This window comes from Kogia breviceps, chromosome 8 (genome assembly GCF_026419965.1).
Source record: "Kogia breviceps isolate mKogBre1 chromosome 8, mKogBre1 haplotype 1, whole genome shotgun sequence".
NCBI lineage: Eukaryota > Metazoa > Chordata > Mammalia > Artiodactyla > Physeteridae > Kogia > Kogia breviceps.
In genome coordinates, this window is record NC_081317.1 from 10882472 (window position 1) to 10910067 (window position 27596).

The following is a 27596-nucleotide window of genomic DNA, read 5'->3' on the forward strand; positions in this document are numbered from 1 at the left end:
AATCTATCAGAACTGGCCATGGAGGTGACAATTATTGCCATCCCTGTTGCCAAGGGGCACACAGGACGTTAGGCAGAGTGAGTAAAGAAAGTCCCTCCCCACTTCCCTCCTCCATTCTCAGGGGCCCAGATGCCTGAACTCCCACCATCAGATAGTGTTCAGCACTGCCCTCAGCCAGCATCACTGTATAAGAGCAAAGACCCCTAGAAACTGGCTCAGTCGTGTGGAATCGGGGGCTGAAGCGGGGGCAGGCTGGTGACGGGCATCTGGACTTGGAGTCCTCACTCTGCTACTTCCTATCACCTCTTGGAGGGGCACTGCTGTTCTCCAGAGGGCGGCCCAGGAAAATGAACAACCCCCAGAGCTACCACGTATGAAATATATGATCTGAAGCAAGTTTCTGGATTCTCTGAGCTTCTGTTTCATCTGAAAAGGGAGCCAATGACACCCACTCCCCATGACATACCCAAAGCGGCTGGCACAGGGTCAGGCATATGTGACAACCCCATACATGCTGGGCCCCCCTCCTTCCCTTCCTCTGAACTCAAGGTGTGAGTTCAGGGTGACAAGCCCTTTCCTTACGCATTGGGGGCAGGAGCCATCCAGGTCCTGTCCACTCTCCCCCAAGAGGTGTCCCAGTGTGGCCTGCTGCCCCCTTCCTCCTCGGCCCAGTTTCTTAGGACCCAAGGAACCATCCATTGGTAAGAGTTTGGTTTCTCTCTCTCTTTTTTTTCTTTCCTTTCCCCTCTAAGCAAAACTGCTTGGCGGCTGCTCCTGCCTCTGTCCCCAAGGCAGTTCCTAAGGGCCCATGTTGTCCCGCAGAAGTGATGGTGGTGATTCCGTTAATGGGAAGCAAGACGAATGGTACCTGGTGCCCAACGTGGACGCAGCGAGCCGGAATTGGAGGAAAGTGTTGCCGGAACACACCCTCCCACACCCTCCTTTGGGGCCTTATTAGGTCTTGAAAGAGCTGCTGCACTCTCTAAAACCTGCTTTTGCCAGCAGAAGCTTCATTTTACAAACATACAACAACACAAAAACCCGTAAATGGGAAGAAAACCCGGAAGATTATGCTCCCTTGCTGCAGCGAGGCGGCGAGCTGCCACTCAGAGCTGAAGTCTTTAGCCTCGTCGACTCCGGGTTGAAATAAATGGGCCTGAACGCCAGCTCACCATCTTGTGAACACAGAACACGGATGTTTCTTTGCCGTTTAAGGACTGTTTGCCAATGGTGGGATGGGACAGCTTTGGGAACATTTTCTTTTAAAAGGCTTGTTTGGGGCTTCCCTGGTGGCGCAGTGGTTGAGAGTCCGCCTGCCGATGCAGGGGACACGGGTTCGTGCCCCGGTCCGGGAAGATCCCACATGCCGCGGGGCAGCTGGACCCGTGAGTTATGGCAGCTGAGCCTGTGCGTCTGGAGCCTGTGCTCCGCAACGGGAGAGGCCACGACAGTGAGAGGCCCGTGTAGCACAAAAAAAAATAAAAATAAAAATAAAAATAAAAGGCTTGTTTGTCCCAGATGCCATAAAACCCTGTGGCCCTTTCGTGAGTCCCCGGAGGAATCCTCTCTTCCCCCAGGTCACACCCCCAGGCCCTCTTAACACACCATCATCTCTCCCGGCTTCTCCTGCCCTGAGAATCAGTGGCATCTCAAAAGCAACTTCACGGGCTTCCCTGGTGGCGCAGTGGTTGAGAATCCGCCTGCCGATGCAGGGGACACGGGTTCGTGCCCTGGTCCGGGAAGATCCCACATGCCGCGGAGCAACTAAGCCCGTGAGCCATGGCCGCTGGGCCTGCGCGTCCGGAGCCTGTGCTCCGCAACGGGAGAGGCCACAACAGTGAGAGGCCCGCATACCGCAAAAAAAAAAAAAAAAAAAAAAAAAAAAAAAAAAAAAAAAAGCAACTTCACTGCAGAAGGGGTGTCTGTTTCCACAATGACCCAAAGGGCTCACCCCTCCCCCCAGTTGGGGGTCAAGCTGCTGAATTGTTTTGGGGGCTTCCGTGTGCCCAAATGCAAAATGCGGGGGGAGGCCGAAGCTGGGACGGACATAGCCAAGGCACATGACAGGCAGAGCAAGTGGACATGAAGTCAGGCTGCCGGGGGGCTGTGTGACCTTGGCAAGCCATGGAACTCCTCTGGGCCTCGGTCTCCTCATCCCTAACACAGGGCTAACCCCACCCACCTCCCAGCCCTGGAGCAAGGAGTAAATGCAATCCCAGCTCACTGGGAAATGGTCACTTCCCAGGCCACTTTGAGCACTGATGGTCCTTCTGTTCTCAGCACACCCTCCCATAATGCCCAGCATCACCCAGACACATAGTAGGCCCCTCACACTAGAGCAGACTGGTTTAGGGCACGTGCTCTGACAGCCAAAGGCCTGGGTTCAAATCCTGGCTCAGCCACAGAGCCACCGTGTGCCCTTGGGCAAAGGACTCAGCCTCCCTTCCCTCATCTGTAAAATGGGCCTAACGGAACCTGCATCACGGGGTCACTGAGGGGAGTCAGTGCGGTGATACATGGCCAGGGCCTGCCTGGGGTGGCCCCGGGGGCCAGCAGCCCTGAGAGGGAGTGGTTGAGAGTCCTGGGGGAGCCTGAGAAAAAAACTCCCACCTCCTAACTGGGAAAACCACTTTCTCAAAGACACTGGAGGCAAAGCAACCCAACGAGGCCATCTCGGGCCCCCTGGGAGAGCCAGGACCTTGAACAACAGGCAGCAAGTTAAATCCCCAACGACAAACTTCCCAGGGAGTTGAGAGACTTCGGGGAGCCTCACTCCATGAGGCAGACTGGGGACACCAAGCCCCCCCACATCACAGCCCCTGGTCCTCTGTCTCTAGCACCTGGACCAGGGACACTGAACCTACTTTCCCCATTTCTCGTTTCCGGTTGGTCTCCCCACAGGAGTGCCAGCTCCATTTTGTCTCTTTGGTTCATTATGCGTCTTCGGACAGCGCCTGGATCTGTGGGATCAACGAATGACCAAGCAAAGCAAGGAAGGCATGAACTCCCTGGGGAAGGCGGTTCTGGGCTGAGTGATTTCTAATGTGTCCCAGGTGCCACCGAGCTGCAGTCCTCGCCCCACAGTGTCATGAATTATCAATACGATAACAGCTGCCAACTGCCGAATGCCTGTTATGTACACGCCTACCTCAGTGGATCATGAAAACTCCCCCAGAGACAGGAACTGAAATTACCCCTTGCTTTGCAGTGAGAAAACTGAGGTCCCAGTGCGAGGTGACAAGCCGAGGAGACACGGTGAGCAAGAGGCAGAAGTGTGACTTGCATCCAGCTGTGTCCGACCCACCATCTCCCTTCTTCCTCTCTGATCCGAAGAGTAGCCCCAGGGCTGGCTGGATCTTGGAGGAGAAAAGCTGGAGTTGGAGCCTCCGGACCGCTCCCTGCCAAGAAGGGTGACTGCCCAGAGGCAGGAGCCGGCAGACAGCAGAGGCTGCGGTCCAGCTCCCTTCCCGTTCCACGCACACGTAGCAGTGGGGGCAGAGGCTCAGCCGGGCAGTGACCCCAGCCATCCAGCCACGCCTGGGAGTCTTCGAAGAGCAGTGGCTTTGGGGATCGCCCGGGCCTGGGTTCAAATCTCAGTTTTCCAACCATGTGGCTTACGGCTTTGGACCGATGGCTTCATTCTCTGAATTTCAGGTATCCTCATCTGGAAAATAGGGTCAGCCTAAAATTGTTGCAAGGGTTAACTAAGGGAACACAGATAAAGCACTTGGTCAGCTCGCTGGTGCACAGTAGGTACGAAATAATAAGCATTAGTTAACTTGCCCAAGGCTGCCTCATTCATGTTTTTGGGAATGGCCAGACATGTACATCCTGCGGCTGCCTGGCTCCCCGGTTCCAGGGCTGGGAACAGCGTGGGTGGCTGGTGGAATCCAAGTGCCCAGCCCTCTCTGAGCTCCAGGGCACCACCTGCTTGGCGTTGTTCCCAAGGAAACAGGTCAGCAAACTTATCATTCGATTTCTGACCCTTGTCACTCAGGAAGTCGGAGGGGATGGGTTTGTCAACACAACAGCATCCGGCAGCAGCGTAAGGGATTAAAGCAGGGAGGGCATTTCCAAGGAGGCCCATGATCACGGTGTGTCCTTTGCACGAGACGCCCAGGGTGAGGAGGGAGGCCAGCAGGCCACCTGATAGCGTTCACATTCCGGGCCAGCGGTCTGTAGACGGTACCTCACAGCAGAACTTTCCCTTCCAATAAGACTGGCCTCAACCACATGTCGAGACCCGATACTGGGACCTTGCTCTTTTTGAAGGGCTATAGTCCTCCCAGTAGGGGCAGCTTCACAGGCAAGTGATCAGCATCAGCACATGTGGCCCTGTCCTCAGGAGGGAGCCCCTTGCGTAGAGTTTCATGCTCTGATGCTCTGTGTGCGCTCTCTTTTTTTTTTTTTTCGGTACGCAGGCCTCTCACTGTTGTGGCCTCTCCCGTTGCGGAGCACAGGCTCCGGACGCGCAGGCTCAGCGGCCATGGCTCACGGGCCCAGCCGCTCCGCGGCACGTGGGATCTTCCCGGACCGGGGCACGAACCCGTGTCCCCTGAATCGGCAGACGGACTCTCAACCACTGCGCCACCAGGGAAGCCCCTGTGTGCACTCTCTTGAAAGTCTTCACCTTATCTTTGAACTTGTGTTTTCTAAGCGAAGTTGGTGGAACAATGGTGCACGTGCTGGGGGTGTGGAGTCTCGGCTCACGCGTGGTCCTGCCTTGCCCAGGGAGGGTCTCAGCTGCCCACCCCCCTGCCCCCAGCAACCTCTGCTGTTTTCCACCCTTGGCAAGGGCCTGGCTGCAAACATGGCAAGGGTTGGGGTCAGGTCTGCCTGCCCACCGAGCCACAGGGTGGGGCCGTGGGCACCTGCGAGGGTCAGGACTCACCCTGTGAGTGTCCCTGTGCCCAAGGGATCATGGGCACAATAACAACTTTAAAACAGCACGACAGGTGGGGAGAGAGACTGTGAAGGGGAGGAAAACGACTTCTTCCTGCTTTTTGAACAGGGGACCTACATTTTCATTTTGTAATGGGCCCCCCAAATTACGTGGCTGGCCCTGCCTTCCATTTATTTATTGATCCTTGGGGACACCCCTGCACCTCTGCAGAGCTAGAAGACACCGCTCTCGGGTCTGAGGCCATCACTGCCTAAGAAGCTTCTCAGAACAAGACCTCCCACCCCCTACCCACCCTGCCTGCCAGGCTTGCTCTTTGAACCCCCATCATTGGTCACTTATTGCTGTCCTTGCGGGCCAGGCCTGCTTTTCCAGTGCCGGGGACGTGACGTTAAGCCAGATCGCGGATGGAAACAGGCAGGACTGTTGGTGGCATAGTCAGGCGGAGGGAGCCGGTCCCGCAGAGCAGCAGGGAGGCCGAGGTGGGAAGAGCTGGCACGCGCAGGCTGCCTCTCGAAAGCAGGGACGTGGGGGTCGGCTCTGGGAGACGGGCAGGAGCCCCTCCAGCAGTAAGGCGGGGCCGCCCTGACTCACCTCCCGGGGCTGTCGGAGACTGAAGGGGCTATCGTGCCTGAGGGGTGTCTCCAGCCGGCCGGGGCAGGCATGGCGGAGAGAGGGGACGGCACAGGCACAGGACACTAATGCAGGACAGTCAGCAGCGGACTCCCCAGATGACTGCAAAGCCAACAATGAAAAAAAAAAAAATTGGAGGGGCAGCACCGTCATATCCTGAGCCCCTACCACGTGCCAGGCACCTGGCTAAGGTGGCTTGATCTCACCATCGGCCCCCTCCGGGGTAGATATTTATCCCTGCGGTTCCTAGTCCCACTTGACATTTTACAAACATCACCTTACTTTCTGTGGTTTAGAAAGTCCAGTTGGTACCGAGCACGGGGTCACCCATGCTCTTCTGGTATGACTCGTCACGGATAGAGAAGAACTCACGCTGACTAAGAGCTCAGACGGCACAGTTGGGCCAACCTGGGTGGGATCCTGGACCACCGCCCAGCTGTGGGTTCTGGGGCAGATCTGACCCTCCCTGGGCCTCAGCTTCCCATTTGTAACTTGAGGTTAACAAGAGTCCCATCCTGGAGGGGCTGCTGCGATGAGTAAGTGAGGTGACGTCAGTGAAGGATGCAGCACACAGCCAGTGATAAACGTCAGCCAGCGCTACTGCCCTGAAACCCCAAAACATCCAACGAGAAACCCGAGCATCGTGTGGCGCTTCCCGGGACCGTGCGAGCCTGCTCCCTCCTTCCTAGCATCTGCCACAACTCTGCTCCGAGACTGCTCTCTCCCCCCATTGTCATGTCACATCAGTCCATAAATATTTAAACAACATGTCATCAGATTATTATAACATATGATCTATAGCACTGATGTACGGCAGTTCTGCGCATTTGGGCTTCGTTTTCAGAATATCGAGACATAAAATATTTATATATTTAGCCAACCACGAGATCTCACATTCTGTCTCAAAATGCTGGGTGGTGGCAAGACGCTGAACTGAGAGGCAACGTGTGAAGGGGATGCCTTGTTCTCACATCGGTTCCTGGGGCATCTGGATTGTTTCTGGTTCATTCCGGGGACGTCACTGTGGGGCCTGCGAGCGGTGGCTGGCCGGGTTTATCCAGCAAGCAGAGGGCTGAGACTAAAAAAACCCCGTAAGATGGGGCAAGAGTTCAAATCACTTGGGCTCTGTCATTTTCCTTTCTGTATCTCCATAGATCTGTGCATAGTAGGTGCTCTGGAACGTCCGCTGGAAAATAAGTGGATTCACCTGCAGCCCACAGCACCACCCAATGGGCTGGCATCCAGCAGGGGTTCAGTCACATTTGCTCCCCTGTTTCGTTCCATCCCCAGTGCCCAGCACCAGGCCTGGCCCGGAGCGGGATCCAGTGAATGTTGCTGGATGAACGGCAATTGAAGGAATAAACGCGTGACCAGATAAATCACTTAATTGGCTAATAAATGAATGTGGGATAATGACTCTGGTCATGTCTGCTGGTCGGAATTATACTGTGTAAGACCCTCCTCCAGAGAAACAAAGACTTTCCAGTAACCCGTAGTGGGTAGGCAAAGGGGCTTTCCTGGGTAATTAAATATCTCAATTGCTAACATTAGCACATCACAGTGACCATATGTCCCGGATTTTCAGTACTATGCAATTTCAAAGATGCCACCCCCTAAGCCATTCGAGCATCCACGAACTTCTCACACACCAGCGACCAAACAGCTTCTTCCAAAACTGCCTCTCCTGTCCCCAAATGTCACTAAAATGCTTTTAGAGACCACTGCTGTTTTGGGTGTTTGGAAACAGTGGTCATCATGTGTCCAACCTAGAGATGATCGACATCTGACGTCCTGAGAGGTCACAAAAGTATTCGCAAATTAAAGTTATTCGTTTGGAGTAAAAGTATTTTCTTTGCGTGTTCCCCAAATGCCATGCTGTCACCATCAAGAGCTGGCATGCCCCACCTTTGTCCCCAGCCTCTGCATAAAAATCCAGTCCTCCTTTCCTCTTGGGTTGGCTGAGGCTGGCATTTAAAACAAACACAAAAGGCCACTAAAATTCCTGAGGGAGACGAACAAAGGAAATGCACACACACTGAGTCAGGCACGCCAAGTCCACGCTTGAGATCCCGGTGTAACTAAATCCGGCTGGACTTGGCTGGACCCGCCAAATGCATGGGGTGGGCTCCCTGTCTGTCTGCCATGTGCTGGCCAGTGGTCCTGCCACCTGGGCACCCACCCTGGTGGTCCACCAAGGCCACACCAGCTAGGGAATCGTTTCCTCTTTCAACCCAGGATTCCCTGTTTTCTGGGCTGGGGCAGAATCTGGGCTCTTGCTTATTTGCTGCATCGCAAATGTCTGTGCCCAGAGGTGGCTTGAGAGACTTAACCCTTTCCCTTTCCCTGAGCAACCCCCCCAAAGATGTGATGTGCCCTCTAAAAAATAATTGTGGTTTATAGACAATGCAGCTTTAAGACATGGCACCCACCAAATCGTACCCAAAGCCCCTCCTCTACAGACTTCAGGAGGCACCTCTGCAGAAAAGGGGCAAAGGAGGGAGACCCCTGTAACTCTGGGAGGTAACCTCCGTGTTTAGGTTCCTCCTACTTGGAATAATCCAAGGATAAGTCTTTCTCTAAGAAACCTTCTCTGCACAGGGGAGGGTCAGTCGGGCACAACTCAGCCTTTTGCTGGCCACTGGGAGGAATGAAGAGGGGGTGCTTGCAGCCAGTCAAGTTTGCCACCAGCTTCAGTAAGTCCATATAAACATTCTTCAAGGATCCTGCCACTTACCCACTTAAAACTTTCCATTCATTCAACAACTATTAATTGAGCACCTACGTGCCAGGCACGGTACTGGACACTGAGGTACAGCTGTGGTCCACAGACCAACTCTTACCCTCATGGAGCTCACATTCCAGTCTGGGAGGCAGATAACAAACACACGATGTCAGGGATGGATAAGGGCCCTGAAGAAAAATAAAGCTGGGCCAGGGAATGGGGAGTGAAGGACGTGGGATTAATTTTGACAGAGTGGGGATGGTGGGGTCTCTTTGGAGAAGAGACCTTCTGCAAAAGAAGAGACCTTCTTCTTCTGCAAAAGAAGACTTTTGCAGTGTCCCTATGAAGGCGAGGAGCAAGTCATGGGAATATTAGGAGGAAAAGGATTTCAGGGAGCCAGGACAGCAAGTGCAAAGGCCCTGAGGTGGGAGTATGCTTGGCACGTTTGAGGAAAGGTAAGGAGGCTGGGGCGGAGTGAGTGAGGGGGGGACTGCTGAAAAGTAAGGCTGCAGAAGTAGCAGGGGCCCCACTGCTCTTGAAATAAAGACCAAAGCTCACAGATCCTGGTGGGCCTTGGCAGCCTCCTCTCCCACTATTTGTCCCCTTGGTTCACACTTTTCCTTCTAGCTGCCTAGGAGGCCCCTCCCAGGCCCTGGGCCTGGCCTGGCCACCAACGCACAGCCTACACAACGGGCACTTCCAGAGGGCAGCCTGCAGACCAGACCCCAGGACACAGGTTTCTCACAACACTAAGGCTTATGGTAATTAGCACCATATAGCCTGGATTCTTTATGTCTGTTTCTCTGTCCATTAAATGGGCATAATGGTACCTGTGTCACAGAACTGCGGGAGGATGAAGTGAGTTAATCCATGTAAAGGGTTAGAACAGAATGTAACATGTGGTGAGTGCCTGGTACAAAGGCTCTATTGAAGGGTCCAAAGGCTGAGAAAGTGGTAGGAAGTTCCTGGCTTCACACTGCTTGGGGTCTGCCTGCAGCACAGGACCGCAGTCTGGCTCCCAGCTTCCCATCCCACAGCCCCACCTACCCACTGACCCTGTGGCTACCTGCCCTTCACCTCAGCCTTCTCAGGCCTCCAGGCCTCCAGCACCTTGCCTGGCAAACCTCATGTCTCCCTCAAGGCTGGGGAGTCCCCCCCTCCTGGAAGCCCTCCCACTTCCCCAGAGAGTGAGTCCCAAAGGGTACCTGCTGCAAACTGTGCACAAGCACCTACAACAGGGTCATGACACAACTTCTGCAGCTACCAGGTGGTGGGTGGGACCATTAGAGGGTCTCTGTGCCAGCTCCCAGCATAATGCCTGACTTAGAATGTCAGGCCGTATTTCTTGAGTGAATGAGTGGACAGATGACCACATAGCAGCCAGCAAGGGCGTATCTGGTTAACAAAATGGAGTCCACTTAACCCAAACAACAGTGAATGGTCTGTGTTTCCGCACTGAAGTGTTCACCCACATTCTGGGCCCAGGTGCCACGAACCCGAGCCTTGGCCTGAAAGTTAGGAGAACTATCTGATTTCAGCCACAGAACAGCCACAGCCTGCGTGGGAGACCTTAGTCTCTCTGTGGGCCTCATTCTCCCTATCTGTAAAATGGGAGGCTTTTAAGCTTTTATTTTTAAGCATCAGAAACTTTTCCCTTTTTTTAAAATTTATTTTTTATTTTTGGCTGTGTTGGGTCTTCCTTGCTGTGCACGGGCTTCCTCTCGTTGCGGTGAGTGGGGGCTACTCTTTGTCGCGGTGCATGGGCTTTTCATTGCGGTGGCTTCTCTTGTTGAGGAGCACGGGCTCTAGGCGCGCGGGCTTCAGTAGTTGTGGCTCGTGGGCTCTAGAGTGTGGGCTCAGTAGTTGTGACGCACGGGCTTAGTTGCTCCGCGGCATGTGGGATCTTCCCGGACCGGGGCTCGAACGTGTGTCCGCTGCATTGGCAGGCGGGTTCTTAACCACTGCGCCACCGGGGAAGCCCAGAAACTTTTCTTATAAAAATTTTTTTTCCGGGCTTCCCCGGTGGCGCAGTGGTTGAGAATCCGCCTGCCGATGCAGGGGACGGGGGTTCATGCCCCGGTCCGGGAAGATCCCACATGCCGCGGAGCGGCTGGGCCCGTGAGCCGTGGCCGCTGGGCCTGCGCGTCCGGAGCCTGTGCTCCGCAACGGGAGAGGCCACAGCAGTGAGAGGCCCGCGTACCGCAAAAAAAAAAAAAAAAAAAAAAATTTCCAAATAAAATTAACCATTTTAAAGTAAAAATTAAGGGGCATTTAGTACATTCCCAATGTTGTGTAACCACAACCTCTACCTGGTTCCAAAACATTTTCATCATCCCAGAAGGAAACCCTGTACCCAATTAAGCAGTTTCTCCCCATTCTCCCCTGCCCCACACCCCTGACAACCACCAATCTCCTTTCTGTCTCTAAGGATTTATAGATTCTGAACATTTCGTATAAGAACCTTTCTTAAAATGACATCTGAGCAAAACTTCCTTACATAAAACAGGAAAGAGGAGAAGGGCCGAGGCTGAAGACGGTAGGTTTGTGTCTTCCCCTCCCCCTTCAGGGAGCTGACATCCCCCATCCTTAGTGGCCTTTCAGGGAAGGCTCTGATTCCAGACGCTTTCTTTTCAGAGTTCTAATCCTAAACTTGGGTTTCTAAGGCAAATCACCCCAAATGGTGCCCAAGAATCAAGGGCCTTGAGCCTGGCGTTACTGGCCCACTTGCCAGATGAGGAAGTAGAGGCTGGGCCTACATGAAGCCCTAGCCTGAGCTGACTGCTGGGGAGGTGCTGGATTCAAAGATCTCCAGAGCCCGCTGATGCTCTCCCCTCACCACACACACCAAGGCGGGCTCTGAGATATCTGTGAAGGGCTGGCCAAAAGCCCACAGAAGCTACCTCAAGAGGGCAGCCAGTCCCGGGGGACAAACATCACTCCTCTCCCTCGGGGAAGACAAGCCAGCCTGAGGGAGCCCCAGTAGCTCAGGGGGCGCCTCCAAACACGCACAGACTCCGTCAGCCCTCGCTGTGCAGACTCTCTGTGAGGACCCTGTTGGTGGAGAGGGCCACCTGCTCACTTCCAACCAAGAACTGCCTGCCCCCCGGCCCAGGTCTGCGACAGCCGCTCCGTCAACACAGACCTCTGATGGGGCCCGTGCTGTGTAAACAATTAACAAAACATCTGCTTTGCTTAATAACATACCGTGGCTGACACAGCTCTCGGGGCCTCCCGAGACCCTTCAACTCCAAGAGGACGCACCAAAAACCTATAAGGCTCACTTTCCTCTCCGTGGGGCTGGCGGGGGGCAGGGTAGACAGGAAAGCAAAGTACTGATTTCTAAACATTTCCCTGAGATGCCCAGGGCCACTCTGACATTTAAATCTTGCCTCTTGGGACTTCCCAGGTGGCGCAGTGGTTAAGAATCCGCCTGCCAGGCTTCCCTGGTGGCGCAGTGGTTGAGAGTCCGCCTGCCGATGCAGGGGACACGGGTTCGTACCCCGGCCCGGGAAGATCCCACATGCCGCGGAGCGGCTGGGCCCGTGAGCCATGGCCGCTGAGCCTGCGCGTCCGGAGCCTGTGCTCCGCAATGGGAGAGGCTACAACAGTGAGAGGCCCGCGTACCGCAAAAAAAAAAAAAAAAAAAGAAAAAAGGAAAGATCTCACATGCCGCGGAGCCACTAAGCCCGTGCGACTACTAAAACTGCACTCTAGAGCCCGCGAGCCACAACTACTGAGCCTGCATGCCACAACTACTGAAGCCCGTGCGCCTAGAGCCCGTGGTCCGCAACGAAGAGTAGCTCCTGCTTGCTGCAGCTAGAGAATGCCCACGAGCAGCAATGAAGACCCAATGCAGCCAAAAATAAATAAATAAATTTATTTTTAAAAAAAAATCCTGCCTCTTTCCAAATTGTCATTGTCTCCTCGACTCTATTTTGAGGGTCATGGTCATAGAAAAGTACTTCAGTGGCACCTACCTGGAGGGGCCCCCGACACCCCCCTTTTAACCTTGTTTCGGGCCTCAAGATACAGGGGCACTGAAAATGCTCCTGACAAAGAGATGACCTTCCCAGCCCTGTGACCCTGGGCAGGTCCTCGGTAATTAAATAGTTCCTAGTCTCTCATCAGCACTTACGAGGTGTTACCCACGTGCTGAGCATTTTGTATGCAATATTTTATCTAGTTCTTCCCCCACACTTTATGAGGTCATACATAATACCGTTCCTGTTTTCTGGATGAGGAAACAGGCTCCCAGAGGTGAACGACTTTTTCAAAAGTGGCAGGTCTGGGCCTCCTCCCCCCTCACTCATTTGGATTGTGGGTGAGTGCCTTCCCCTCTCTGGGCCTCAGTTTCCAGTCTTGTAAAATGGGCATGCAGTTCTCCTCTGGATGGTGAGCCTACCGAATTCCTCATTTGCAGCTTGGACCGATCAGAGCTGAGGGTGGTTTGTATAGTAACTCTGTCCCTTTGCAGGTCTCTTCCCGACAATCCCCAATTTTAAAGAATTTGGGGACAATGTGGAACAAGAGAGGGCAGGCCTTGGGAAAAGGGGTCGAGTACAAATTCCACCTCTACTGCCCACTTGCTGTGAGAACGGGTCTCAGGGACTAAACCCAGTGGCCTCAACTACAACTCAGGGACCTCGGAACATTCTCCTTAAACAGCTCTCGGCTCTCTGTTCACTAGGATCAAGCACTGCCCCTTCCCCAGCCTAATTTTGAAGTGTGAGGGTTAAACAACTCCGGGAAACTCAGGCCCTGCAGGCTCTCAGTGGCGGCCTCCCTCCCCCTTCCCTTGTCGGAATTCCTTCACACTCTACGGAATTCTTACATAAAGCCCCTTTTTCTTTTCTGTGAGGTCACCATCATGCAGATGTCTAAGAGAAAGAAAGACTGGCTCCAGATGGATCAAGGCCGTTGGAACTGACTGCATTTCAGATCCCAGCTGGCCACCTTTCAATTCTGTAGGCCCCTCATTCAGTACCCCCCCACCCCCCAAAACAGAGCCAGCTACAGTGTTGAGTCGGGTTTGGGGTGCAGTGATCCTGCTGGTAGATGCCAAGAAGGTCTGGCTAGAAGACCCAGCCTTTGCCACCAGACCACCCGAGAAGTTGTCTGTGGAAAAATTCAGAATTGGAGACAACGGCAGAGGTTATGTATGAGGGTTTGTTTCCACACAAGGAAGTCTTGTTAGAGGGACAGATGTCAAAACGCTAGATCACTCTCCAAGTTCAAGTTCCCGAATTAAACGTCACAGGAAATTACACCACCAACTGATCTGCCCCAATGTCAGCTCCTGTCTGAGGAGGCCGTTGGTCTATTTCAGTTTTGGCCAAAGGAAGGGGCTGTGTGTATGCTACCCAGCTCAGATAGGGATAGATGAAGCCACTGGCCGGATTTTTTTCTCTTTAAGTTAACATTTTTCCAAAAGGCTATCTTGTCACTACCCATGAATCAGAAGTGAGAAAATAGGCAACTACCAAAAGCCACCGGGGGTCTTTGGCCAAGTGTGGCCATCCTTCACCTTTCAAAGCAAATTCACAGACACCCAGGGGTGCTCAGACAACCCCTCACTCCATGAGCACCCTTTCCCCAGAGCTCCAAGTTCTGACCACTAATCTGAGGCAATGGCCAAGGAAAGGCCCATGGCATGGGCAAAAGTTTCCTAAGAATGTCAGCAAAGAAAAAAAAAAAGAGAGAGAGAGAGAGAGAGAGAGATAAAAATGTAGAAACAAGGACTATTTTTACCTCCCCAAATCACCGGCCAGACGGGAGAGAAATCCATCAACGCCAGAAATGCGGCTGGGCCTTTGCACAAGATCTATTATTTCACACCTTAAATTAAGCATCTCAAAGCAATTTGCAAATGTTCATCAATTTGCAGAACATACTTGGAAGGGAGAGAAATACCTTTTCTTTTCAACACCAAAGGACCCGCAGGAGCACCCCACACCCAAAACCACACAGGTCTTCGCACACAACATTCCTTTCCAGAACAGTGTAGTATAAACCGTGATGTAAATGGAAATGAACGGGGAAGAGAGACAGGCACGGGAGTGAAATGGTAAGTAAGTGACAAGAATCCTACGCAGAAATGATGCTGTTGTCAGATATTCAGAATTGAGAGTCAGGCCCTGTGGAGGTAACTCGCCATTATCCGGGGTCAGGACGCCAGGCTCTTCCTGAGGGCAGTGTCCTAGGTTGCTTCCACCCCACACAAGCCTGGAGGTGCCAACCCGTATTCAATCTCGGATGACTCACCAGGGCCCTCCACTCTCCACCCTCTAGCTCCCTGGCATGGTCTGACCCAAGAAGGGGAAGGGAATATTCTTCTCTTTGACACTTCCCTTCTGAAACCAATTTTTGGCACTTTGAGAGGAAAGGAAAAATGTGAACTGTGGCCCTTTCTATCTGACAGCTCTGGCTCCTCTGCACCAGAGGGGCCAGTGTGCACGAGGAAGGATGGCAGTGCCTTCAGGAAGACCTCTCCCAGAAGTCTGGAGCCCAGCAAAGAACCCAGCATGCCTTAAGCAGGACAGCAGACAGGACAAAGGCAGACAGACCTGGTTTAAAGTTAAGAACTTCAACTCTGGAATCAGAGATGTGGGTTTGGATCCTGACTTTGCCATTTGCCAGTTTATGACCCTGCCCAAGTTACTTAACTTCACCTTCCTCTCTGTAAGATCAGGGTAACAGCCCCAAACACTCGCACTGCGCCAGACCCACGGCACACCACAGCCACTGTGACCTTCCAGGTTCGGTGGGGAGACTATGGGCTCTGCTCAGTCAAGCCTGGGTTCAAATCCAAGATCAACCGTCTATTATCATGTGATCTTCAGCACATGATTTAATCTCTCTGTGCCCTAGTGCCCTCACCTGTAAAACGGGCATCATGATCGTTCCCATCTCATGATGTTGGTGAGTGGATTGAGTGAAATAAGGCAATGAAAGCTTTCAGTACCGTGCCCGGCACATGGAATACCCTCCATAAATGGTGGCCATTAGCCATGGTGCATAACTTGCATAAAATTGTGCACATTTCATCGCTGAGCCTCAGTTTTCTCATCTGTAAAATGGAGATAATAACCCCTACCTCACAGTGAAAATTAACTAAGTGTATGTACGTTTAAAGCACTCAGCACCCAGTCTGTGCACCTTCAGAAGGCAAATCCTGGTGCAATGGAAAGAGGATGGGCTTGAAGTCAGGCAGGTGACAGGATTCTGCTGCCACCTCCTCTCCGTGGTCCCAGGACACGGCTCGGACTCTCTGAGCTTTCATTTCCTTGTGCGTACAAAACCAGAAGCCACGCTCCACAGCCCGACTTTTGGGAGGATTGTGGCGCCCAGAACAGTGCCCAGCACACAGTGGGTGCTCCATAAATGTGAATTCCCTTCCCCTGCTCCTTCCTTGCTTGAAGCCTCCAAAAGTGCCATCTGGCAAAGCCAGGAGCTCCGTTTCTTGAACCCTGAACGGCCCTCTACCCAGACCAACCTGGGCTGCTGCTTAAGTCTGAGACTTTATTTTGCGGAGGTAGAAACTACTTTTTAGTCATTTCCGAAGCAGACGGGACGGCAGAGGCTGACAAACCGCAGGGACCATTTTAAATCCTGGGCCTTTCTTCTGGGAAGTTAGGCAAGAACCTTCCCAAATGTTTGCCCGTGGGGCTCTCTGCCAGGGAGTGACTCATCCACAGCTCCCCACAGGCATATTTTATTTGGGGGTGGGGGATTGAGGGAGGGCCTGGCCTTGCTGGGGGAGGGGAGGCAGCATTTCCAGCACACCCAGAGGTGGGTTTGGTTTTTTTTTTTTCCATTTTTTAGGACAAAAAAGAAAAAGAATGTGGGTCTTTTTTGTTTCCTTCCAGGTTTTGTTTGCTAAAAGAAGACGTCCAAAGTTCACTCAGTAAGCTGCTGCGTGGGGAACAGGCGCTTTCAGCCGGCTCTGCATCCCTTTCAATGAAATTCTTCTTCCATTAACGCCACGGTTTTTAAAATGTCCCTCCAAGGTTCGCCTGCACACACACTGAGCTCCTAAGACGACACGTTCCCCTCAGAAAGGCAAGCCAAATTTTGACAATCCAGAGGAACTAGGGAGCTCCAGAGATTCTAAAGTTTGCCTTAAAGCAATTAAGACTTTCAACTGCAGAGATTTTCAACATTTATAAAGCACACCAAAAACTGTCAGTTAAAACTTCAAGGACAGACCTCGGAAGACAGTGTCCCAAGCCTGCTGTGATCAATTTGTTACTGTCTTGGGGGCTCACACCTGGAGCCCAGGCTCGATACAAATAAATCAGATGAATATCTATCTACTTAGTAAGGCAGGCAGAGAGACACCCCCAGATACACAGACAAGTGTCTCTGGGCCCCCGGTCTCCCCAGGGTCAGCCCCACCCTGGGCCTGGGGAAGGGTTAAAATTCACCAGGGCCAGAGAGGGGCAAGAACAAAGCCAGGGGACACAGAAGAGTTTTTGGGAAAACCGAATACAGGTCCTCCAGTGCCAGGCCAAGAGGCTCCACCAGGCCCAGCGCAGCCCCAGCCCAGTCTGGAGCCCCATGGAGGGTCCTGCCCAGGCCCGGCTGGGCTCTGCAATCTGACCTCTGGCCTCTCATTCACCAAAGAAAACCCAGCACCCACGGGGTGCCCACACCAGGCCTGCTTCTCTCCACGGGTTCCCCTGACATCCGGGCCAGCGGCGGGCACATCACACAGTAGGCCTGGTGGGAGCAAAGAGGGGCCCTCAGCCTCCATAGCAAACATACTCGCATGCTCCTGTACACAAATTACACACTCACATCCACATATGTACACTTGTGCCCTCAAGGGCTCATAAATACACACAAAAATCACTTGTGAACACTCCCACGTGTGCGTGCGCACACATACACCCAGAATCCACACATTCTCGGTCACAAAAATGAGATCCCACATGAAGCGCCTGGCACATAGTAAACACTCAATAAATGGCTAAGTGGGAGCCATGCCCGCTTGCCCCGCACTCACTCGCACCCAACTCCACCACCCCACAGCCCCGACGCTCCGAGGTGCACACGCACCAACTCGGCCACAGGCACGCGCACACTCCTGCGAACACACCAGGAGGGACAGATGGACACGCCGCCCACGCACGCTCGGACGCACGGCCGGGGACACACTCAGACTCGCACGCTCACGCGCGTCTCGACCTCCCGCGTGCACACCCGCCCGCTGTCCCCCGCGGAGCCTCGGGCGCGTGCGCGGGTACGCGCGCCCCGCTCGGCCCGAGAGTCGGTGACTGCCCCGTGGCCCGGCCTCCGCCCCTTCCCCGGCCCGCGCCGGCCCGATCCGGTCGGGCCCCGGCCCCAGGCCACTCACCGGCTCGCGGGCGGGCTCGGCTGCCGTAGGGAGGACCGGCGCACGGTCGGCGGGAGCGGTGGGTCCCACACGAGTTGGCGGCGCCGCAGCTGCACGCTCGTCCGCTGGGTTCCGCCGCCGCCTGCGCGGGCCCGCGCGCGCGCTCCCGCCCCTCCCCGCCGCGGGGCCGCGCCGCCCCCTGCGCTCGTGCGCGCTGCCGCCACGCAGGCTTGGGGGGCGCCCGGGCGGCGCCCTCACCGAGGCCGGATCCCCTCACTCTCCCAAGCCCACTTAGCCGAGGACCCCCTCCCCATTTCAAAGCTGGGGAAACTGAGGCCCAGATCATACAGCGAGTCAGGTCCAGCATCTCCCCTTCTTCTCGGGCTCTAGACACTTAGGGTCTGCAATCAGTCAACCCCGTGGACCCCCTCCCACGCATCTTTGGATACCCATCACCTAACTTTGCTCCTTCACAGCCCTGGAGATACTGAAATCGGTTAATCAACAAGCGCTTATTTTGCGCCTGCTGAATGCGGGCACTGAAGTAGGCTCCAAGGGTATCTCGCTGTGGTGAAGGCACTGCTCTCTGCCCTCAGAAGGCCAATGTCTCCTCATCTGGAGCTCCCCACTTCCTGTACACCCCAAGACCAGTAAGAATCAATGTGCAGAGGTTTCTGGAAGAAGTAAGACTCTGCTAATGAATGCTTAACACCCCCTCGAAGGAGACAGAGTCTGTATGGGGACCCAAAGGCAGCAGCTCAGTTCCCTGCTTAACTTCCTAAGGGGACACAACCCCCCAAAAGGGGACGCTCCTGGCCCAAACAGTTCCTGTTTCCACACTCGCTGCTTTTCCTCCACATGCAAAACTGTGCTGTGTCCCGCAGGAGGGCAGGAACCAGGGACTGACGCTGGCTGCCTGCCAGCTGTCCAGCTTGGTCACCGTGCTGGGCACAGGGCGATACCCACTGGGCCTGTTTGCCCAGTGCATGGACCTGTTTCAGCTGGCTCAGATCTCTGACAATGATGACACCAACTGAACACCCACTGTGTGCCAGGCTCACGGCTGCACACTCTGCCTGCCTGGTGCTGTTCAGTCCCACAGCCATTATTTGAAGGAGACTTTATGCTGCTTTCGTGCCCATTTTACAGATGGGGTAAATGAGGCCTAGAACTGAAGCTTAGAGAAACAAATTCTCTTGCCCAAAGTCACCCAGCTGGTAAGTGGTTGAGCTAGAAACGGGACTGCAGCTGATCTAATTCCTGTGCCTGTATGCTTAATCTAGGATGTGAACAGCATGGTTCTGTGCTGCTGATACAAGAAGGGGCAGCCGGGGCAGCAGCGCATCCAGAGGAGCCAGCCCTTCTACATAGCGACAGGGATGAAATGGATCACTTTGCAGATTGGTTAGCCGTTAGTTGGGGATCTGATTACAGTCTCACCTCACATGGTATACTTCACAATAAATGCCAGATAGATTGAATGGTATACTTCACAATAAATGCCAGATAGATTGAACAGTTAAATATAAAAAATAAACATTGCATAAAACAAGAGAAAGTAATAGAAGTTCTGAGATTGTGTGGCAGTCTTACTAGTAGGTGGGTGATGGCTATATTCGTGCAGGAAACTTCATTCATTCATTCATTCATTCATTCATTCACTCGACACATAGAGCACCTTCTATGGGTCAGATGCTATTCTAGGCACTGGGTTGCAGTCATGAACAAAATACAGCCCAGACTCTCTTGGGGCTTCAATCTGGGGGTGGGAGGTGGGGGAAAAGAAAAGTATCTGGCGTGGCAAGAAAAATAGGTCTGGTGGAGAAAATAAAGCAAGGAGGGGGGAGGAAAGCCCCCCAGGGGTGCTTTTTCTTAGAGAGCACTGGGAGAAGGCCTCTCTGATGAGGTGACTTTGAACAGAGGGCCGTCTGAGGGAGTGAGGGGAGAGGTCCTCTGTGTATAGGACAGGTTCATGCTCCAAGAACCATCCTAGTATGCTACAGAGCAAGAACCTGAAATTCCTCTTTGAAGGAAACTTTGGGAGCAGCACCAGACCGCTGAGGAAAAGAAGCACTGGGACCCCCACGCATGTCTGTATAAGAATCTACCATTTGTAAAGCCTGTTCGCAGCCTCACAGAGCCCCCGTAACAGGTACTCCCAGTGTCCTCCTTTGCCATTTAGGCAACTGAGGATCAGAGAGGTCAAGAAGTGTGCCACAGGTCACACCGCCAACCACCATCAGCAGAGATGGGTCTGGCTGCAGGCCAGCTGTTGGCTGCTGCTGAGTGTTAGAGGACCGAAGAAGTCCTGGCCGCCCCCTTCCCTCCCTCTGGGACTATAGTTCAGTAACAGGAGGGCCTAGGGCATCTGCTATAGGCTTCTAGAGACAGGAGGGTGCAGCAGCAGGACTTGAGGGGTTGGGTGGGGGGAGTCATCCCCACCCTGTTTTCCTGGCCTTCCTCTTCCTCACCTCCTACTTACTTCCCTCTGGCCTGGGCCCAGCCCCTGGTGACATGCTGGGGGAAAAATCAGGTTAAACTCTGCCCAGAAACCCTCCAAATGCCCCTCACTACCCCGGCCACGGCAGTGGTAGGTAGAGAGAAAAGGTACAATGCAACCTGAGCCCCACTCAACTTTTGTTTTTAACGCAAAGGATTTTTCTGTGAGTCCCCAAATGAGTCACTGTTAAGAGGTGCTTTGCAAAACGACTCCCAGAATTAGAATCAACGTCTCCCTACACACAGTGCCTGACACTCCCTCCCACGGCATTTGTGAATCTGGTCTAGGAGAAAGGCTCTCTGTTCACCCCCAAGGGTTTCAGGATTAAGCCTGTGTCGTTTCATTATCTCTCTGCATTAGGGGAAGAGAAACTACTCTTGCTGGGCACCTCCTCCATGCCGGGCTCTGCATTTTCCCAGCATCCCTCGAGGTGGGGATCAGGATTTCTGTTTTACAGATAAAGAAGCTGAGGCTCAGAGAAGGAAGCTGGTTTGGACCTGGGTTTACCCAAAGCTTACATTGTTGTCAGTATTTTGGGGGAGTGGTAGTGGGGGGAGAGAGAGCCATAAAGTACGAGGATCACACCATTTGCCCCTTTGTCCAAAATGTCCTCTTGCCAGCTTCCCGATGGTGGGCATTTTGGGGGGATGGTCTGGGTTTTCCCAGCAACTCTTGTTTGTTCTTATCGTCTGAGTGTGATTATTAATAGCACTCCTTTTCACTTCAAAAGTGTCTTGGTTTAGATGATAAACTTTAGGGTCACCCTGTTTGCTTGCAAAGATCGCTGCATGGGGGGATTCAGATTTTACTTTATGAAATAGAGGTCTCTTGTCTGCTGGGCTCCTCTCCACCTCCTGGTGTCTGTCTGTGTATCTGACCAAGAACTTTCACAAGAGTTTATGGGGATTTTCAGGAGCAGCAAACCCAGCTGGCTGGGAAGGGAGTCAGGACTGGAGTCAGGGCTCCCTTCCACTCCAGCTCTGCCCTTCGCTCCCTGTGTGACCCTGGGTCAGGTGCTTGACTGGCAAAATGCGACCTTGACCTTTTAGGATTTCCCGTTGCTCAGTGCAAGCTGGAAAACAATTGAACATTTTGGTAAGGACTGGGAAGGCAGGAAGCATCACTCCCCTCCATGCCACCATATGGCTGACTTTTTAAAATAGTAAACCTTATTTTTAGCTAGTTTAATTTTTTGAAGATTTATTTATTTATTGAATAAATAAATGCCCACAGTTGCCCACAGTTCAAAGTTCAAAGGTGCAGAAAAAAATGGTGAAAATTTCCTTTCCACCCTGATCCCCAGCCACCTCCTTCTTTTCCCTGGAGGGAACGAGTGTTGCCAAACACACACTGTTCCCAGACAGTGTTGTGTGTGTGTGTGTGTGTGTGTGTGTATACATGTGTGTGTATTTTTCTCCTCTTCTTTTTCATGCAAATGATAGCATCTGATCTACAATGCTATACAACTTGTGTTTCCTTCACTCCTTGGAGACCACTTCCTATCACTCCATAAAGAACTATTTCCTTTTCTATGACGGTATAGTATTTCAAAATATTTGCATTTAATCCACATTTAGCAAGCACCTGCTCTGTGTACTGTTCTAAGCGCTGTGGGATATGACAGAAGTTTCAGCCATGGTCCCTGTCCTCAGGGATTTACGGTCTGACTGAGGAACAAGAAAAACAGAAAATATTGGAGGGGCATAGAAGAGCAATTTCTCCAATGGCCCCCATGTTCATTTGTGAGGTTTGGCTTTGGGGCTAATTTTTCTTTTTTATTATTCTCAGCTCCAGAGATGCGTTGGGTGGATGAAAGAGCCCAGACATGGGTTCTTTTGAAACTTGAAAACTCAGCTGTGTGCATTCAGGCAATCCACTTCTTCCTGCTGGGCCTCAGTTTTCTCATCTGTAAAATGGGGACAGTCAGCCTCTATCACAGGATGACAGTGGTCACATGAAATTGTACTCCTGAAAATGCTTGGTGAAGAGTTAAGTGCTGTGCTCCTAGGCTGGAAGATCTGGGGAGGCTAAGACGATGCTCTAAGGAATGGTACATTGAGTGCAAGGGGTCAGGGCTCTTCTCCCCAGAGGGAATCATCTTGTAAGCTTTGCACGCTTTGCTGATCCTGGGATAACTACTAAACAGTTATCTCCTCCAGCCTTCGGCAGCCTTAGTCGCCAACTTTGAGTCTGCTAGAGGCTTGACCTGGTAGACCCCCCACCCAGGAGGCCCCGGGATGTGGGAACAGCACAAGTTAAGTATCTTCAGTTAAGGTGGTGGTGGAGGGGGACTTTAGGGATTATCATTCCAGACGGGACTGGCTCAAGGGCATGCAGACAGGAAGAGGCAGAGATGCGCCCAGTGATGTTGCTACATCCCTGCAGGTCCTGCCACCAAACCTCCAATACTTGGTGTTTCAACGAACTCTGACTCGTAACGAGCGCCAAGATCTGTGCCTTTCATGTATGTTCTCGTAACTGACCTCCTCTACAGTTTGAGGTAGTGATGCCCATTTGCCCGTTCTGCAGATGAGCAAACTGAGACTCAGAGACTGTTGATACTAAATTAACAAAGGAATGGGTGCTCTGTCAGTCCCTGCTAGGAACACTCAAAACCACCGCGCCCCCGTGTAAAAGGGTTGGCATTTGTGGCTGCCGAGAGGCATCAGATGTGGAGATGGGGGACTGTGGAAATGTTATTTTGGCCTCCGAAGGATTTTCATAAGCTCACAAAACGCTGGGACTTTGGCCCTGCTTTGCTTTCTGGATGCCTGTTCTCTCCGGGTATTGAGCTGAGTGAGACGGTCTGGCTGTGGCTTCTTTTCTCTCCTCCCTGGGGGCGGGGTGGTGATGGATTCGCCTGGCCCTTGTGCAGCTGCCCGGAGCCTGACACAGGGGAGACATGAGACTCATGGTGTGACTGGAAGTTCTTGCATTCCCAGGACAGTTCTGGGCTATGCCTACTGTCTCAGCATCAATGGTAGTGTCCCCTTTCACTCGCAAAAGTGTCCTGGATTGGACAGTAAGTTATATGGCCACCCTGTTATGCATGTCAAATAAAACAATAACTTGCCAAGTGAATAAATAACTGATCATCTCAGTCGGGCACTGAGTCATGCCCTTGTGTAGCCCACTCATTGGCTCTCTGTGTGACATGGGTGTCAATGTGGCTCTCTGTGTGACACGGGTGTCAATGTCTGGATGAGAAAGTTTACAGATGAGAAAATTAACGTGGTCAACCAGTTTGTCTAAAACATAATTTAAGGGGGCATCTGATGGGTCCAGAATTCTGCTTTGAACGGAGTCAGCAGGGCCCCATGCTGGCCATATTTCTCTCCCAGGCATCCACGTGTCTACCTGGCTTTGGGGGCCAAGTGAGGGGTCCAACTGCCCTTCCTGAAACTCCTGGGACATGGGGCTAAAGTGAGTCTCCTCTGGACCTGAGGCCTCCCCTGTGCCCATCACGGGGCTGGATGCTCTCAGAGCGGATGGAGGCTGGGAGACCTCTGGATTTAGGGCTGACGACAGCATCCATCCATCGACCCCAGATATCCCAAATGAGGGAAGTGCTCCGAAGGAGGAGATGGGCCTCTGGTTGCTAGGTTTCCCAGCCCTGCCCCTGGCTTTCTGGGAATGGGTGTAGTTTTTCCAGGCATCAGGACATGCCAGGATTGTGCTGGGGGCAAGGGGTGGAGGGACCAGATGGAGACTGGAGGCTGGCAAAGCGGGAGCGGGAGCAAGGAGGAAGAGGGCAGCGGCGGGAATGAGAAAAGGCTTGATTAGGTTTCTCTGAGGAGGGGCTTGCACTGCCTCTCCCTCCCCCCAGCCCCAAGCAGCCCTCTGTGCCAGAAGTGGGAGTAGAGAAGGTCTAACCCATCGTTGGGAAAGAAAATGCGTTTTCCCTCATTCAGTGATAGTCTGAGGGACTTGGTCCGGGGTGGCCATGGCTGTTTTGGGGTGATTCCCCTGAGGCAGGGTGTATGGGTAGAGAGGTGCATCGGAGGAGAGGCAGTGAGTTCTGGGGGCTCCAGAGCCCCTGAATAAGGAGCTGTGTTTGGGCACTGCTCAGCTCAGAGCTGCAGGCTTTGGGTTCTGAGCCGAGTTGCTCAGGCCGACCTGGGCAAGGCAGCCACTTTGACCCCACACATTCTGCCTGAAGCCAGTTGCCAAAGACCACAACCCAAGCTCTGCAGTCAGCCCCCCAGAGCTGGGCTGGGGCCAAGGCCCTCGGCAGAAGCTCAGCCCTGGAGCCAATCAGACCAGGCTTCAAAGTCTGCTTTGCCACCTACTAGCAGCACAGCCCTGGATGAAGCTACCTCACCGACCAGAGCCTCAGTGTCCTCCCTGGGAAACTTTCTCACCAGGTTAGGATGAGATGAAGATACCAAGCCAGCTCCTGGCTGAAAAGAATATCAGTATCAACTGTTTATCAGGCTCAGAAACTAGCACTTTACATTTTACAATCGTCATTTCTTTTAATCATGCCAGCAAGCCAGTGAGATGGACACCAGGGTTACCTCCCTTTGCACAACCCATCCAGCTGGGTGTTTGCCTCAGTTTCTCTGCCTGACAGAACAGGCTCAGAGAGGTCAAATGGCTCGCCCAAGCTCGCACAGTGGGGAAATAGTGAAGCTGTGATTTATAAGTGATATGCAGATACATTTCACTGGCACAGCTAGCTCCAGGATCTCATCTGTAAAATAAGCATAATGATACCATGAGTCACTTCCTACTTCCGGCAAATCCCATACTCTATGCCTTTACTAGAAAGAAAAAAAAAAAATCCCTTAATAGTGTTTGCCAATTTCCATGGTGTAAAGTACTCCCAGCACAGCTGATTTAAACCTATCAACAACTGCTCTGGAATTCCCAAATATTTAACAACCTGCTCTTATTCAACAGTTAGCTCTCACCAGCCAGTGCAAACCAGCTCTCCTACGTCACTGGGTCCTACTATCCCCCGCTTAGGCCCTGTAAAGGGGTGGCCCTAGTCTCAGTGCTTTAAGGTTGCATTGTCCTTTGCTAGGAAAGAAGGAAGGCAGCCAGCCTGTACTGAGTACCTACTATGTGCCAGGAGCTATGGCACTGCATCCAAACCTAGAACTTCCTTTAATCTCTACAACAACCCTTCAATGATCCCCATTTAATAGGTGAGAAAACTGAGGCTCACAAAGGTAACATCTACTGGCCACGGTCACGCAGAAAGTAAATGGCAGATTGACATGTATACACTATTGATACTGTGTATAAAGTAGATGAGAACCTTCTGGAGAGCACAGGGAACTCTACTCAATGCTCTGTGGTGACCTAAATGGGAAGGAAATCTTAAAAAGAGGGGATATATGTGTATGTATAGCTGATTCACTTTGCTGTACAGTAGAAACTAACACAACATTGTAAAGCAACTCTACGCCAATAAAAAATGTTAAAAAAGAGAGAAAAACCAGTAAATGGCAGTCAGTCTGCCTGACAAGACTCCACCTGAGTCGGCTGCGTCTTGGGGGCTCTGGGTCTGACATGAGCAAGTCCTGGCCCTTTCTGGGCTTCAGTTTCCCCATCTGTAGGAAGGAGTTGGACAAATCAATTTCTAACCATCCTTTCTGGACTAAATGAGTCATCATTTTAAGATTCCAAGAGCAGAGCGGGGTGAGGGTGAGGCCTTACATCAATGGAAAGAACAAATTCCTTAAGGGAAGGGTTTTGCTTGTTAACGGAGGAGAGGTGTGCAGGAAGGGCGTATTTCCAACTGTGCCTGGGACACATGTACTTGGAGGTGGTGTGGTGCTGCAGAACCAGGCTGGATTTGAACTCCAGCACCTCCACTTCCTGGCTGTGTGACCGTGGGCTACTAGCTTCACCTCTCTGATTGGTCCTGCAAGTTGTCTTCCCTGTTGTTCTGGAAGCCCAAGGGGCAATGAAGGGTCCCCGATGTGCAAACTTCCGCACCAGGTAGACGTGGCAACGTCCCTCTACCTTTACAAACCATCACAGCTTCTTTCCTTTTCTGGCCCTCATCTCCCCAAGTGGATTGAGCAAAAGCCAACCCTCTTTTCTCCCTGGCCTGGAAGCCCAGAGCAGCTGAGAGGGGATGGGAAAGCCTGAGGTTTCTCTTTCCAGCGAAGGCAGAAGCCAAGCCCCACCTCCCACCCCTCCCCACACACCCCCGTCTGGGCCCACCTCCCTCTGGCCTGCACCGGCTGGTTGGTCTTCTCAGATTTCTGAAAGCCTGTGTTCCCAGAGGAGGCATTAAGGATGGAGGAATGCAGACCCGGGTGTGCCGCGCTGAGGAGGCTGTGAGAGAAGCAGTCTGGGGGAGAGCCCCCCCCCCAAGCCCCGCCAGCTGCATCCCAGCCCCCACCAGAGAGGAAGAGAGAGGAAGCGGAAAGGACAGCAGTACAGCAGGCTCTCAGAGGAGCTCAGGATTCTTGCATGGGGAGGGGTGTGGAGTCGGGAGGGCTCAGACTACTTGCAGAGTATGAAGGCGCTGATGAGTCTGGGGGTTGCAGATGACCCTGTCCCGGTGCAAGGGCGCTGTTGCTGAGGACGATGGAAGGGGAAGGATATTCTCTGGGCAATGATGGTTTTCTGAGCATCGTAAAGCTCTTTACCTGAAGCCCAGCTGTAACTGGGCCTTCCTGCCCCCAGCCCAAGAGCAGGCTCAGCAGGGAGTCACAGCCAAGAAGAAAATGAAGCAACCAACCAGCAAGCAAATGCATGAGATTAAAAAAAAAAAAAATCATCCAACTCAAATCCAATTCCCAAACCGCTGCAAAGAGGAGCAGCTCTTTACTGAAGTTCTTCTGGAACACTGGCAAGCGGAACTAAACTAATCAGCACGTCCTGCAGAAAAACGTCCTAAAGCCAGTGTGAGACCTCACACCCTCTTCTCACAGTGCCTGCTTCTTTCTGCCTCCCCTCCCCTCTGAGGCTCCTTCTCCATTTCTGCCTCTCCTCTCCTCGCCAGGGTCATAGATTTCAGTTTCTGTAGGACACACCAGGCTCATGGCTGATTATTACTAATAGTGCCCACTTCCGTGCTCGAAAGTGTCCTGGGAGAGGGGTAAAGGGTATGGCCTTCCTCCCCACTCCCCACTGACCTCCAGCTCAAGCAAAGGACACCCATAGAAGGCGATGGAGGGAGCGAGACTCTTACCCGAAGTGTTCTCGTTTGTTCTACACGATATTGACCTCGCCAATCAAGTCCACATTCTAGAGATGGGGAAATGAAGGCTCAGAACTTAACGCTTGCTCGAAGTCAAAGATCCAGGACATCCCAAAATCGAGACTCAAACTTGGCTCTGCCTGAGTTCAAATCCCTCACGTTTCCCACGAGGTCAGGTAGCGTGGCTGCTCGGAGATGATCAGCTTGGCACTCCCTTAATTTCCAAGGGAGAAATCAACAGGCTTCCTCATGCTGTCTATGGAGACCCTGAGGCCCAGAGAGGGTTTGTGCCTTACTCAGGATCACACAGTACGTAAGCAGCAGAGCTTGTGCTAGAACCAGGCC

At 52.8% G+C, this 27596-nt stretch overlaps 1 protein-coding gene across 3 annotated transcripts in view; it reads right to left on the reverse strand.

The window, feature by feature from the left end:
- Positions 1 to 17772, reverse strand: part of NEK6 (NIMA related kinase 6) — an 86137-nt gene extending 68365 nt beyond the window's left edge. Inside the window, exon 1 of one of the 3 annotated variants that reach the window (XM_059073151.2) lies at positions 17611 to 17772. The gene's annotated coding sequence lies outside the window, so the exon portion shown is untranslated. The remainder of the gene's footprint in view (positions 1 to 17610) is intronic. The other 2 variants (XM_067040752.1, XM_067040753.1) reach the window with 2 other exon arrangements.
- Between the last annotated feature and the right edge of the window lie 9824 nt (positions 17773 to 27596).